The sequence below is a fragment of the Thamnophis elegans genome, chromosome 13 (genome assembly GCF_009769535.1).
Source record: "Thamnophis elegans isolate rThaEle1 chromosome 13, rThaEle1.pri, whole genome shotgun sequence".
Classification (NCBI taxonomy): domain Eukaryota; kingdom Metazoa; phylum Chordata; class Lepidosauria; order Squamata; family Colubridae; genus Thamnophis; species Thamnophis elegans.
The window spans coordinates 33,398,691-33,414,958 of NC_045553.1; positions in this window are offsets into that span (position 1 = coordinate 33,398,691).

Consider the following 16,268-nt stretch of genomic DNA (forward strand, 5'->3'; position numbering starts at 1 on the left):
CTTCAAGTCTTGCTGCCAGATCTGGTTACTTCCTGGGTTAGGAATTTCATATTGAATGCTATTTGAGTTCTTGCACTCCGGGGAGAATATTGACCACATAGCCTGTATGATCAAGCTGCATCATTGTCCCCTCCTGTATCTTTTCCCCCAGGAAGAAACAAGACGTAGCCAAACTGCAGCAACTATAAAAGGTTTTGGGAAACTCCAGGGTGTATCAGCTGATCACAGAAGTGTTACTCTTTATAATGAAAATGTTTGTAATTTTATCCTTCTTAATCATATCCCTAGATGGGTGATTGGTGGGTTTCCCTGCCCTAATCCTGTCAGTTTCTGTTGTTTATTGACTTGATTCAGTGTGTATTGGCTGCATCCCAGCTGCAACTGTTAAGTGGAGCTATTAACTGAAGGGAGGGGGAAATAACCTCTCTTGCACTTTATTTTTAATCGGTTCTCCAAACTGCATAACCAATTAATTAACAATTTGGGTGAACCGGTGAGAACTAGTCAAATCCTACCTGTGTAGCATCCTCATGGTCACACGATTTATATTTGGATTCTTGACAACTGTTTCATATTTATGATGGTTGCAGTATCCCAGGGTCATGTGATTACCTTTTGCGAACTTCTGATAAGTCAAGTCAATGGGAAGCCAGATTCAGTAAACAACCATGTTACTAATTTAACAAGTACAGTGATTCACTTAACAAATGTAACAAGAAAAGTTGTAAAATGCAGCAAAATTCACTTAACAAATTTGTCACTTAGCAACATAAATTCTGGGCTCAATTGTAGTTGTAAGTTGTGGATTACCTGTATGTTGAAATTAATTATACATTTACATCATTCCACAGAAAGGTGATAATAGACATAGCATATTGCTAAAGGTTGAGACACAGGGAAGTCAGTAGCATCAAACACAGGAGTGGGTTTCTCCTGGTTCGCACTGGTATGCAAGAACTGGTTCATGAATTTTAGCATACCTTTTGGAACCTGTTGGTCCGGTGGGACCATACCGGAATGCTCGCTCCCCCCTGCCCCCCCTCGCTCGCTCCCCCCGCCCACCCGGTCACTCTTAAATCTCTCTCTCTCCCCACCTCACCATGCTTACAAAGCATGGCACAAGGGGCAGAAGCCCCCAAACCCAGCGGGGAGCCTAAGCAAAAGAGGAGGTGGAGAGCTGGATGGAGGAAGGGGGAAACCCTAGTGAGGGCTGCCTGCCACCAACTTGACTCCATGCAGAGCGGGCTGCAGGGGGTGCCATAAGGCAGGTTGATCAAGGTGGTGTGCTGCTGCAAGAAGCTGTGCTGCTACTGCTGGAACTGCGATGCCCTCCTGGGTTCGGGGATTTCTGCCCCTCGTGCCATGCTTTGCAGCTGCCAGAGCCCTGCATGGATCACTTTGGGGTGTTGGGAAACTTGGTACAGGGAATCACTGCTCCCCAGAACCAGGTTGCCCAGCAGCACCCCAAAGAGGTCCATATAGGGCTCCAGTGGCTATAAAGCGTGACACGAGGGGCAGAAGTCCCTGAACTAGGGTTTCCCCCTTCCTCCACCCAGCTCTTCACCTCCTACTTTGCTTAGGGGAATGGACCACATTGCCGAGGACAGGCACTGGATTGGATGCTGGCAGCGCTGAGAGCCAGGCTGAGCACAGAGAAGCCGGGAGCAGGGATGCCCTGAAGCAGCGCCAGCCAGCATGTCCTGCAAGAAGAATCCCAAGAGCAAGGGCAGCAGCACTGCACCCTTCTGCTGTTTGAATATGCCACGTGGGGTGCACTCCCTTGCTTTGACAGCCACCTCGTTTCCAATTGGGGGGAGATGAAGAAATCCATCTTTTCTGTCATTCTCCATGGATCCCCGCCCCAATTGGAAATGAGGGGGCTATGAAATACAAGGCAGCGCACCCCGTGTGGTTGTTCAAGCAGCAAAAGAAGGAACAGGAGAGAAGTTCCATGCAGGGCTTTTTAAACAGCCAAACTCCCCTCCTGTTCCTCAGGCAGGCTGGATTGGGGGTGCACGCCAGGCTATTGCTGAGGGGAAGAGAAAAACATAGTAAAAGGCTCCCACTCTGCTTCTGGCAGACCTTTTTTTCCCTCTTAGTTCGGCTCTTCTTCACTCACCAAAGCACTGCCCCCACTCAGCTGCCCCAGCTGTCGCCACACCCTCTCTGCGTGCCTAGCTGACGGCCTGAGGGGGAGCAAGTGATGGCGGTGCAAGGTAGCTAGTGGCGGCAGTGGCTACTGCTCCTGGGCTTGCTGTGGATAGCGGGTAGCGCCCTGACTCCCCCGCACAGCAGCAGCACCTCCTGCCCGCAGAACCGAGGCAGGGAAGAAGATTGAAAGAGCCACAGACTTCTCCCTTTCCCCCACCCTACAGCTCGCCTCCTTGGGTGGGACCAGGGAGTGTGCAGGGTGAGTGGAGTTTGTGACCAACTTTAAAGTGAATGGGGCTGTTTGTGACTAAATGGGGCAGAAAACATAGAGGAATGCAAGGGAACATGGAGGTAATCTAATACAACCCCTTCCCAAGACAAGAGAGAGAGAGAGAGAAGAAGGAAGGAAGGAAGGAAGGAAGGAAGGAAGGAAGGAAGGAAGGAAGGAAAAGAAAGAAAGAAAGAAAGAAAATAAGTGAGGGAGAGAGACACAAGAAAGAAGGAAGGGAAGGAGGGAAATAGAGAGGGAGAGAACTTATAATCACAATTGAGCCCAAAATTTTGGTTGCTAAGCAAGAGCGTTAAGTGAGTTTCACATTTTCTAATTTGGCCACACCCACCCGGTCACATGACAGCCAAGCCACTCCCACCCGGTCACATGACCGCCAAGCCACTCTCACAAAACAGGCCACACCTACAGAATAGGTTCTACAAAATTTTGAAACCCACCACTGATCAAATGGCAGGCAACTGAAGCCCACTACCCACCCATTTTCATAAAAACAAATAAAGCTTTAATTATCCCACTTGATGCTGTTACCCACAGCCTCAATAGATACCATTCAGTTCAGCACACAGCCACTTGTGAAAATGCACGTTCTCATGTTTTGAAACAAAAGGGGAAGGCAGCATAAAGATTGGCAAAGCAGCCAACTTAGTTCCCCCTCCCGATTCTCAATTATGTGAGTTTTCTAGGTCTTGATGACATCTTTAATTATAAATGCACTATATAAATCATGGACAATAGCAAACAGCTTCCAGCATAAATGCTGAGCTGCTTTAAATATTCACAGCACAGGTTTGATACCTTGGAGAATTAATCAAACTGTCAGGCCTTTAGACCAAGCACTGCTGCAAATACTAGCTACTGTGCCATTGTTACTTAGCAACCATAACTGAAGAGGTTAAGGCAGAAAATGCTGTCATTTTCCTATTTGTGCAAGTGAAAAAAATATCTCCAATGCTGTGCATATATGTGTGAGAGAGTAGAAGGAAAAGGGAAGAAGAGATTCATTTTTCAAAAGTGATATCTTTTGTAGGTTGCAATGCTTCTGCTTTGTGCCATACAAAATGACTTTCCTATGGACCTATTTGTGTAAAAATGCCAAATATGAAAGCTTTACAATATGTACGACACAATCAGTAGCAATTAACCTGGAGCAGGTTGAAAGGTTCCTGGTCTGGAGTATGAGACAGATTTTGTTCCTTTTATTAAAAAGAAAAAGCTCAGACAAATCCCACTGAGTAAAAATGATTAATAGCAAAGGAGGCAGCAGGATGGTGCTTTCTGAGTTTACAGCACTTTAGTAATAAAACAGTTCCTGGGATTGGTACTATGTGCCCCTTCATCCAGTTTGCTAATGAGATGATGACAGTGAAAGGTATCACAGTTATATACAAAGCTGTCTTACAGTATGTCACATTCAGTTTTTCACCTTTCTGGTCATCATAAACTAGCTAGATGACAGACAGATTTCCATAGGCAGAAGCCTTTCTCAGGCCTCATAGTTTGCTGCTCTAAGAAATAGGAGCTATTCTGACAGCAAAATTAATATCTGACTAACATAGGCTGTCCAGGGTCACTTATGAGATGGGTTTGACTGACTGACTGACTGATTGAGATAGATGATAGATAGACAGACAGATAAATAAATAGATGTAGGTAGGTAAGTAGGTAAATAAGTAGATAAATAGGTAAATAGGAAGATTGGAAGAGAGAGAGAGATGATGGATAGAGGGAGGGAGGGAGAGAGAGAGGGAGGAAGGGAGGGAGGGAGGGAGAGAGGGTGAGAGACAGAGAAGTAGGTAGTGGGATACCACAAGGTTCCATCTTAGGCCCAATACTCTTCAATATCTTCATAAACTATTTAGATGGGGGAATAGAAGAAGAACTTACCAAATTTGCAGATGATATTAAGCTGGCAAAAATAGCAAACACCCTAGAAGATAGGCTCAAGATCCAGAAGGATCTTGACAGACTTGAACACTGGGCCCTAGCTAACAAAATGAAATTCAATGTAGAGAAAAGTAAAGTCCCACACTTGTGTAAGAAAAATGAAAAGTACAAATATGAACTGGGTGAAACCAGGCTTAACAGCAGTGACTGTGAGAGGGATCTTGGAATCTTAGTGGACAACCAGCTAAATATGAGTCAGCAATGTGCAGTGGCAGCCAAAAAAGCCAATGCAATCCTAGATTGCATTAACAGAGTGATACAATCAAGATCAACTGAGGTACTATTACCACTCTATAAAGCCCTAGTAAGACCACACCTAGAGTACTGCATCCAGTTTTGGTCACCACACTATAAAAAAAGATGTTGAAACTCTAGAAAAAGTGAAGAGCAAAGCAACCAGGATGATTAGGGGACTGGAAGATATGAAGAACGGTTACAGGAACTGGGCATGACTAGTCTAGTGAAGAAAAGGACCAGGGGAGATATGATAGCAGTGTTCCAATATTTGAGGGGCTGACACTGAGAGGGAGTCAAGCGATTTTCCAAAGCACCTAAAGGGCAGACAAGAAATAATGGATGGAAACTGACCAAGGAGAGATTCAACCTAGAAATAAGAAGGAACTTTGTGACAGTGAGAACAATCAACCAATGGAACAGCTTGCCCTCAGAAGTTGTGGAAGCTTAATCGCTTGAGACTTTCAAGAAGAGATTGGACTGCCATTTTTCAGAAATGGTGTATGGTCTCCTGTTTGAGTGGGGAGTTGGACTAGATGTTCTATAAGGTCCCTTCCAACTCTGTTAATCTGAGAGATAGATGATAGATACTCAGATTCACATTAGCTTTTCCAGAAAGATATACTCTTTTGGAGAGAAAACCAGCATTTTCAGATATGGCTTCTGGCTGTCATGTCAAAGGATTAATCAACTGTCAAATACCTAAAGGACACTAGATTACGGAACATCCACCTCTTCTTCAGAATTGCTTCCAGGGTGATCAGAGCAGCCTAGATTGTTTTCTGCTGCCAGTATGTTGGGATCAAGCCATTACATCCTTGGATTTATGACCAAGTAGTTATACCCAGCAGGATCTGGTCTAATGTTAGAATGAAGAAAACATCAGAGATTTCTTGACAATAATTTGATTGCCAACTGTATCTATCAACCTTGGTCATTTAGATTGGGACAATTTATGAATATTGTTAAATAAAGGAAAAATGTAGCTATAGGTCAAGAGGCTGTCCAGTAGAGCTGATTTAATAGAGAGTAAAAGTTGTTTAAAGCCCTCACTCACATGTTTCAATGTGTCTTTCTATTTCTCTAGTGTCTTATTTCAAACACTACACTTTGGAAATGTCAACATAGACCAAATGTCAGTTTGTGGTATAATTGAGTAAATTGCAAAATCCAATTGCCGTGGTGGCAAGTAGTGTGCTCCCTTTCATTTATTTTGTTTTAGTACTGCCATGAATTTGTGTACTTAATAGTACATTTTTTAAAAAATTTGCAATGTCATATACCTTAGTATTTATGGAAAAATAAAAATTATAATGCTTTTGGGTTCAGCCATTCTGAATTAGTGTCCTGAGGTGGCGCAGTGGTTAGAGTGCAGTACTGCAGGCCACTTCAGCTGACTGCTATCTGCAGTTCAGCGGTTCAAATCTCACCGGCTCAAGGTTGACTCAGCCTTCCATCCTTCCAAATTGGGTGAAATGAGGACCCAGACTGTGGGGGCGATATGCTGACTCTGTAAACCGCTTAGAGAGGGCTGAAAGCCCTATGAAAAGGTATATAAGTCTAACTGCTATTGCTATTGCTAATTAGCCTACTTGCTACAAAGCCAGGCAACGTAAGGCTTCCAAGTAAAACACCTATACAAACAAAACTCCGAAGCAGGTAGATTCCTCAAATAATAGGGGGGGGGGGGTTGCAATTTTTTTTTATTTTTAAACATAAAAAACAACATACAAATTTCTCATCCATTACATACAGCATGTCGTTTGGTTACAAGTGTTTTTGCATCTATATTCTCAATTACATATACAATCACAGATTTTCCGTCTAATATAACTAGATACCTCACTTTCATTGTACAACATATATTCAATTACAGTTAATATTTCTTTCTTTTCAATAAACCTAATTCCCTTACATTCTTGATTGTCTGCTTAATAACAATATACCTTTATATAATCACTTATCCCATTCTGAATATTTTTACAGTATAAAAGATTTTACAAACTGTTTATATTTATATATCACTATTTTCAATTATGTATAATCCCACCAATCATCCATCGAGTATGCTTATGTTCATTATTGTCCTTGTACATCATACATTCAAACAAAAATGTTATTCCTTCATTTTTCAACAAGGTATTCTAAATACTTACTTCATATATATATATATATATATATATACCAATTTTTGATTACTTCATTAAAATTATTTATCAACAACAGGATATCTTTATAACATACACTTAGGGTTATACATTATATCACCAATCCTCTATCAAATATACATAGATTCATTATTTTCCTTATCCATTTTAAAACAAAAAGTTCTAAATTTTGTTTCAATTGAATTCAATTCATATATATATATATATATATATATATATATATATATATATATATATATATATATATATATATATATATATCTTTCATTGTATTGTTATTAATCTATTTAACAACATAATTGTATTTATCACTTATCTCCTTCAATTAAAACATAAGTAAAATATTTTTCATTTCCAGGGTTTTTTTTTCCCAGCCACTGATAAAACAAATCCCATATCTTATAAAATTGCTCAAATAATAGTTTTATTGGATATATCACATTGGCACAGTTCTGGTGAAAACTGACTCTGAAGGTTCCCGTGGTTTTCACTTAATTAAAAGAAAAAGTTTTTCCCTTTCCCCAAACAATCAGTCACATGGTCCAATCAAGGTGCCATCTTGTTGTCTGGTAACATCACTCCTCCCCTCTCTCTGACCAGGTGTGAGCATGTCCTTGGTTCCCAGGAGAAAGTCTTTTGTTTTGGCTACAAAACACCAGCTATCTCTATTCCCCACTCCCTATCCCTCACCTCTGGTGTGGTGTGGCAACATTCAAACTTCAAAATGGCTCCAGTCACCTCAGCTTCAGGGTTGACTGGCAATGCTTAAACCTGAACTTAAATCAAGTAAGGGCCACTTTTATATAACTCTTTTACATGAAAGTATCACCAGGTTAGATATTTATTAAGGCAAACTAAACATAGATGCTAATCAAGTAAAATAAGGAAATAGATTCTCTATGACACACTGAATCACAAAGGAAGAAAAAGATAGTTACATTGACTTAAACTAATTTCTTCAAATAAACAATTTTATATTTATTGGCTCTCAGACCAAGGAAAAATAAGTAATCCTATCATTCACATTTAAACTTGCTTGAACTGCAGGAAACTATTGATTCTGATTCCTGATATAGTTCTCTCCCCCACCCCCGTCAAGAGATTCCTACATTTCTACAGTATGTTAAGATGGTTTAAAAGTCAACAGTCAACAATTAGTATAATCATTAATCAGAGATGCAGAGCAACAAAAAAAGATGTACAATTTATAGATACATATTTTTGTAACACACTCCCTACATTTACTTTAATTAAAATAATCAAGCTAAGATATACCAGCATCATAATCATTTGTTGAGTTTGATAGACCTTTATGTAAAACTGTGATCTAGCTGAGCTTTTTTTATCTGAAATCAAAAAAGAAAAGAAAAGAAAAAGTTCTTCACTTTTTCCTGGAATATTTACTGAAAAGTAGCATTTCTTGCTAAAATAAATAGTTAAAACAATGTGTAATCCACAGCTCAAGCCAACAAGGAGATGCAGCCAAAATCTATTTTAAAACAGAACGAATGGAAAAACATTAAAACAGTGTAGACCTTTCTCTGGTTAAGGGCGATAAGATTTAAAATTCAATTTTTACTTTACAATTTCTCAATGACTTCAAGATTAGGGTAACTAGAAATTAGATTTAAATTCTTCTGTAAATTTATTTTCATAACCTGTTGCCTAATCATTGCTTAGTTTTGTAAAAAGCAAAGATAACTCAAATTCCGGAACTCATCTACATTAGCATATATCACTTAAGAATTATGATTAACTAACACAATAGAACCCCCCTCCCCCCTCAAATCCTATATTTATTTTTTAGTTATCCTCTATCTTGCCTCTTTAAAAAAAATCATAAGCTTCTCTCAATGTTGGCTAAAGTTTGGTTGTTTTAGAATTATTTAGAACTTCACTTAATACTATTTTTGAAGTATGGTTATTGTTATAAAGGTGTATAGGTTGCTGATTTTCTTTTTCATCCTGCAAAGATCATTTAACAATTTGAAAACTCTTTGACTATCCAAAGAAACAGTTCCTCCTGAGCTCTTTTCTTGAAATTTAATTGATGTTTAGGAAGCCTAGGAGACTTTTGATCACGTGAACTGGCAATTTATGGTAACACAATTACAGACTATGGATTTTGGGGAGGAATTTATAAATATGATCAAAACAATCTACCACAAACAAGTAGCAAAGGTGATGATAAATGGAGAAATGACAGAGAAGGTTGATATTATGAAAGGTACAAGACAAAGATGTCCTCTATCCCCATTATTATTTGTGTTAACATTAGAGGTATTAAATAGAAATATATTGAAAATGAACAAAATGAACAAAAATGAACAAAAATGTTCTGCCTAAACAAAATGAAGAGATAAAAGGGATGAAAATTAAGAAAGAAAAATATAAACTACAAGTGTTTGCAGAAAATTTAGTGTTTATTTTGGAAGAACCGCAAGAAACTGGGCTGAAACTAGTAGAACAAATAGAAGAATATGGAGAAGTAGCAGGACTCAAAATAAATAAAGATAAAATGAAGTTATTGGTGAAAAACATTACAGAGAAACAGAAAAGAGAGTTGGTGCAAACACTAGATATTCAGATAACTAAAAAGGTAAATATTTAGGAATTCAACTAACAGCAAGATGTATAACAACTATCATTAATGGGTAGTGCCAATTAAGATGAACATAGCATTACCAAGATTGTTCTTATTTCAAACGATACCCATAAAGCGAGAGAAAAAGTATTTTGAAATTCTTAATAAAATAATAGCAAAATTTATATGGCAAGGGAAAAAAGCAAGAATTCACATAAAAATGTTACAAGATGCAAGAATCAGAGGAGGGTTTGGACTTCCAAACTGGGAATTATATTATCAGGCAACAGCACTGTCATGGATGAAAGAATGGATTAAATTGAGGAAAACAAGGTTATTGAAATTGGAGGGGCATGATTTACAACTAGGTTGGCATGCATTTTTATGGCATGGGAAAAATAAGATACATAGTTATTTTCGAAGACATTATATAAGAAATGCTTTATTAGTAGTATGGGAGAAATTAAGAGAAAAAAAATCTATTTGAAAATACTAACATGACTTTCAACAATGAAAGCATTAATACATCCAAACCTTATCAAGATGTAAAATATTACTAGGTATAAAGATAATCTATCAGAAAAGAGAATTGAAACAGAAACAAGAGCTAGAAGAACAAGGGATTGATATGGTTTGGTATACACAATTTCAAATACAATCAAGATACAAAACAGATGCTAAGATGTATGGTTTTCACTTGGAGTTGACAGAACTGGATGAAATACTCACAGGAACAGAAGAACGAATGATTAAAATAATATATAATTATCAATTACATATTAAATTAGAAGAAGAACAAGTAAAAGTGACAATGACAGTGTGGGCAAAAAACTTTGGATATATGATAGAGCTTGATAAGTGGCAGCAATTATGGGAAAGGAACTACAAATTAACAATGGCAACAGCATATAAAGAGAACTTGTATAAAATGTTTTATAGATGGCATATGTCATCGGAAAGACTGGCAAAAATGTTTAAAGGTAAATCAACCAAGCGTTGGAAACCCCATTAGGCACCGGGATCGTATTATCATATGAGAAAGTATTGGGCAAAATTTTGCATGTGGTTGGAGAAGATGACACAGCAACATATTGATTTAAAACTGGAGTTGTTGGGTATTTTACCAGATAAATATAGTAAAGAGAATGTATATTTAATTATTCATGTAATAACTCCAGCTAGAATTGTATTTGCACAAAATTGGAAAATGGAAAAAATCCCTTCAGAGGAAGAGTAATTAAGAAAATATTAGATTGCGCAGAAATGAATAGATTAACATTGACAATTAAAGGGAAGGAAGAATCAGAGTATTATAATATATGGGGGAGATTTTATCACTGGATAGAAAATGAATATAGACCAAAAGAGTTATAAAATTAAAGAAATTGGGAAGGAAAGCAGATTTATAGAGGAGATGCCGAATTGAGATGTAAAGGTAAATGGAAAGATAAAAATGTATTAAAATGATAGTAAATGTTAAATATGATGAAACAAAAACTTGTACTCAGATGATACACTGTTTGATTAATGATGCAAGATTCGTTAATTTTTTTTTTTAAAGAAAGGAAGTCTAGGAGGCTACAGACACCTGGAGAGATGATTGTAGAATGAGAGGCAAGATCTGACACATCCTTCTCTCACACATAAACATATTTTGCCGAGGAAGTATTTTCCTTTAGGGGGGAAAAGGGAAGCGTAATCTATTTTCTGACAGACTACGTAAGAGAGCACAATAATGTTATTTGGCATAGCACTAATATAGTTCATTCATGTTCCAATCTTTCTTATTCTACTGAACAGTCCTCACAATTATTTTTCTTTAAGGTCCTTTATGCCTGCTCCATTTACCTTAAAACCATTTGCAACCAATTTCGTTGTATTTAAGTACAATGACAATAAAGATTATACTTACTTAAAAGTCTTTGTCTCATCAAGCTCTTCAGAATCTCCTCAGGTCTGCAGGAGAAAGAGAGTAGACTTTCAGATCTCAGGGTGGATGTGACTTCCAGGCAATTATGCATCTGAGCAAGTCATTCAAGCAAACACATTTTGCCTGCTGAAAGAGGAGGGTTTGACCTCTCTTTGTACCATTTGCAACACTGCCTGTTGAAATATTTGCCTGTGGCCATGAGTTAAAAGTAATTGTGGCACTGAAAATTTGATGAAAGCTGGTGGAAGGAATTACTTTGACATTGTTCACTATCACATAAACAAGGGTGAGGTCCCACAATGGATAAAATAATTATGCCGAAAGGGAAATGCAACCCTCAGAATGCCTACACTCTTATACCACTTTGTTTCAACTAACCTTCTGTATAGTTTATATAAAGTAGTCCAAAAACTTTTGACAAACTGTTTAATTTATCAAAAAGAAACCAAGAACATTTGAGAGTTCATTCCAAAAACAAACACTGTTTTTGATTTGTGACGCTGGAATGACTAAATGTGATAAAATTACCTATTGTGTTAGGCCAGTTGCTGGCGAACCTTTTTGTAAAGTCTTGGCAAAATTGTGTGCGTGCTATCGCACATGTGCGTGGGCCCACACCCACAATTCAATGTGCCCCACCCACCTGTGCATGTGAGTGTGCTCCCCGCTCCATGCATGCATGCACAACCCCCAATGCATGTGGGGGGAGAGATTTCATCCTCCCCAGGCTCCAGAGGCTTTCCTGAAGCCTGGGAAGGGAGAAAACGGACTTCCGCAGCCCTGCTGAACACTGAAAATCAGCTGGCCAGAGCTCTCATGGGCGCCAGAGCTAACGGCTCATAAGCCAGCAAATATAGCTCTGCATGCCACCTGTGCAATACATGCCATAGGTTCGCCATCACAGTGTTAGGCCATGATCGAATATTTACTTTGATCAAAAATTATCAGCCTCTCTTTTGATTCAACACAAGATCCATCTAATTGAAACGATGGTAGTAATAATTTAATTCAACTTTTTAAAAGACTCTGGTCTGATCACATGTTTGACCCCACCCTCGGCCTTAGCCTGGTTATCTCCTACATTCTCCTGGAGAAGAAAACCAAATGGCTCATGAATGAAGGCACATCTTCATTCTGACCACCTACTGCCACCGGTAGCCTCCCATTGTCCAGTGCGATCCCACAGAGTTGGCCTCCTCAGGGTGCCGTCGGCCAGACAGTGTCGACTGGTGACCCCCAGGGGGAGAGCCTTCTCTGTGGGAGCGCCTTCCCTCTGGAGTGAGCTGCCCCCGGAGCTTCGTATAATCCCCAACCTCCGGTCCTTCCGACGCGCCCTAAAAAGTTGGCTTTTCCAGCAAGCCAGCCTGGCCTGAACAAAACAAAATAAATTATTGATCACTGTTAATTTTAATTTGAATTCTTTTTTTAAAAAAATGTGTCATTGTTAATTTTAATTGGGTTTGGGGATATCCTATTTAATTTCTTTTTAACTTTTGTAGTATGTGTTTCTTTTAATGTTGTACGCCGCCCTGAGTTCTTGGGAGAAGGGCGGCATATAAATCGAATCAACCTCAACATCAACCTCATCTATGTGTCCCGGGATAATGTTGCAGAATCCAATATGGGTCAGTCATCAGGACTAGAATTTTAGTCTTCTGAGCTTTCAGACTCTATTCTCAGGGAACTTTTCTCTAGCAGAATGTGTATTTTGGACTATTCTCTCACTCTCGCTGATAACAATAAATTTAAACTTTAAATTAAAAAAAAATGCAACGTTATTATACAATTAAACCATTTTTACCATATCGTTAAATATAGACCATAAAGAAAAATAACATTACATCTTCTGAGTTCAACAATATAATGTCATTTCAGAAATAGACAAAAAATAAACACATTTCTTGAATCTATTCTTTATTATCTGGAGTGTTGTTTTCTTTCTACCCACATAGGACAGTTCTCCTAGTCAATTACCTAGATTAACAGAACTTCAATTCTTCACAAAATGTCAAATTCCATATTTTTGGAATCCAGTTTAGCATCATGCATACATCTTTCCCCTTGCCATGTCCCTGACTATTAAACACCATGTTGCCAACCATTCATGCCACAAAACAATAACAAAATCAACCAACAGAACCAATGGAGCTAAAATTGTTTTCCTAAGATATAAAACCCATTACCTGTCACTCCGGTGACAGTCATGCTTGTCAATTTGCATCTGAACAACCCTGCAAGAATGACAGTTTCCATCTCAAGTAATAGAAGCCAAAAAAATCTCCTCCCCTCCTCCCTTCTATTGGCTCTTAGCTACTCAGAGCTGCTTCTTTTTGTCCACTTGATTTGATAAGCTGCCAAGGAGGCAGTGTTTACTCACATAGCTTTAAACATCCCAAAGCACTGTAAAGCTAAATGCATTTCTCCCCTTATGAAAATAAAGAACCACATTAGAGATATTACTGCTACGAAGCATAATGCCAAACAAACTCCAAATGACTGCTAGGGGGGATGTGGACAGAGATGAAATTGAGAAGCTTTTCAAAATCTGAACAGTATCCTGGAAGATTGTTTTGATTGCTTTTGCATGCTTCTCTGCTCATCCAAATAGAACATCTGTACAAAGACAACCATTGATAGATGAAAAAGCCAATTTGCGATTGCAAAGATGAATGACATTGAAGTAACCATGCTTATATTAGAGTGGCAACAACTATACAATAACTCTTAAAAAGGCCTAGATATAGCTCATCATCCTGGAACAATTTGGGGGGTGGGAGGAATAATCTGCTCACATTGTCTTTATTTTCTCCTCCTGAAGTCACTGTATTAATTCAGGCTTTTAAACCAACATTATTACATTACAGCCATATTTACCTTCCCAAACAGAAGTAAACAATACAGTTGGAAGAGGTGTTTCTCCATGCTACATTAGGTATTAGTGAAGATGAAAAGAATAGTGGGAATGTTTACACTCTTTCATGCATGGATGAGAAAGGGGCAAAGACTTGAAGAAACAATTTGCAGTGCATACCATCAGAAATATCACAGATGTTCACTGTGCATGAAAAAGAAAAGTAAGGAAAAGAGGACAAATGGCATAATTATATTGATTTATTCATTTATTAACAGTCAAACTTTCCTACAAAACTTTCATTAAAGCAGATTCTAGCGTTTGTCACGAGACATTCAAAATCAATACAAAATTTTAACCATTTCCCCTTCACACTCATTTCTTAATGAGGAAAGTGGATAGAACTTTGGAAAAATCAATGTTCAACCATCACAGAATCATTATGCTTGCTAGAAACTCCATGGTCCAGTAATTAAGTCCACCCTAAAGGTGTTTTTTTAAAGACAACTGGACATTCTTTGTTTTTGCTTGAAGATATTTCACTTCCCATCCAAGAAGTTTCTTCAGTCCTGTCTGAATGGTGGGGGATGAAAGGATATATATTCCTGGCAGTCATTTGGTCTTTAGCACTTTTTCTGAGAATTGTTGAGGCCACTTGGAGGTTTATCTATGCACTCAGGGTCACCTGTATAGAGCAAATGGGTGTGGAACCTTCTTGGAACTGCTGAAAGAACTCTGTTGTAAACAAGAGATGGGTGATGGCTTCTCCATCTCCTTCTATTGAGAGAGGGTTGTCCAATCTTAATTTAGATGTCAACTTTGACCCCCTCTTTCAAAGCAGCAATTATTTTCATCCTGAATGTGGACTTGGCGGTCTTCAAAACAATGACCTTTGTCTTTAAAATGCAGATGGACTGCTGAACCTTGTCCATGTATTTGTGAAGTGGATGTTTTGAAGTTTTTGAGAGTTGCTTGGAGATTTGCATGCATCTTCGAGGTAGCTAAAAGAGTTTTCATTTAAGGCAATAAAATAGATTGGGATTACAATACAATTCCAAAATTATTTCAAAATGTTGGGTTTCAAAGCACATATTCATTTTCTAGCCTATTGATTTTGATACACAAGCAGCAAGGTGGGTTTTTTTTTGGACAAAATGTATTCACCATGTCTCTTGTAAGAATTAAATGAGGTGCACCTCAAATATATTTCCCTCACCCTTACAAACTGCCTATCATTTTATATCAGAAAAAAATCCCATTCCTTAGTGGACCCTGCTAGGTCAGTGGTTCCCAAACTTGGCAACTTTAAGACTTGTGGACTTCAACTTCCAGAATTCTCCAGCTGGCTCCAAGTTTGGGAACCACTGTGCTAGGTAATACTCCAAATCTTAGGACTAATTGCCTAGGGCCGTGATGGTGAACCTATGGCACGCATGTCAAAGGTGACATGCAGAGCCCTCTCTGTGGGTACACATGTCATTGCCCGCTGCTCTTCTGGTTTCCAATGCGCACGTGCATGCCGGAGCACCATAAATCTAAAGACCAGCTGGCCGGCACACATGGGTGTGCCATAAACCTGAAGACCAGGTGGCTGGCACACACATGCACATCAGCCAGCTGGTGTTTGGGTTTCCGGCACTCCAGCACACATGTGCATTCCAGTTTGGCACTCGGTGTCAAAAGGTTAGCCATCACTGGCCTAGGGGTTCATGTTCCAGGGTATGATGTTCCAGTGCCTGCCATAATTAAGCAGCATATAAATCAGGGGTGGGTTCCTGCCAGTTCTAACCTCTTCTATAGAAGAGGTTCCACAAATCTACCGTGCTGTTTAGAACTGGTTCCAGCTCCTTCCCTCTGCCCTTCCACACATCATCAAGATGAAGAGCGAGAGGAGGAATTCTGGGAGTTGAAGTCCACAAGTTTTAAAGCTGTCAAGTTTGAACACCCCTGGGATTATTTTTCTAAAGGGTTAGGGGTGCGAGGGTTTTGTAGCTTGACAGCTTTAAGACTTGCACACTTCAATGCCAGAGTTTCTGAGCCAACATGACTGGAAGAGGAATTCTGGGAGTTGAAGTCCACAAGTCTTAAAGCTGTCAGGTTTGAGCACCCCTGGA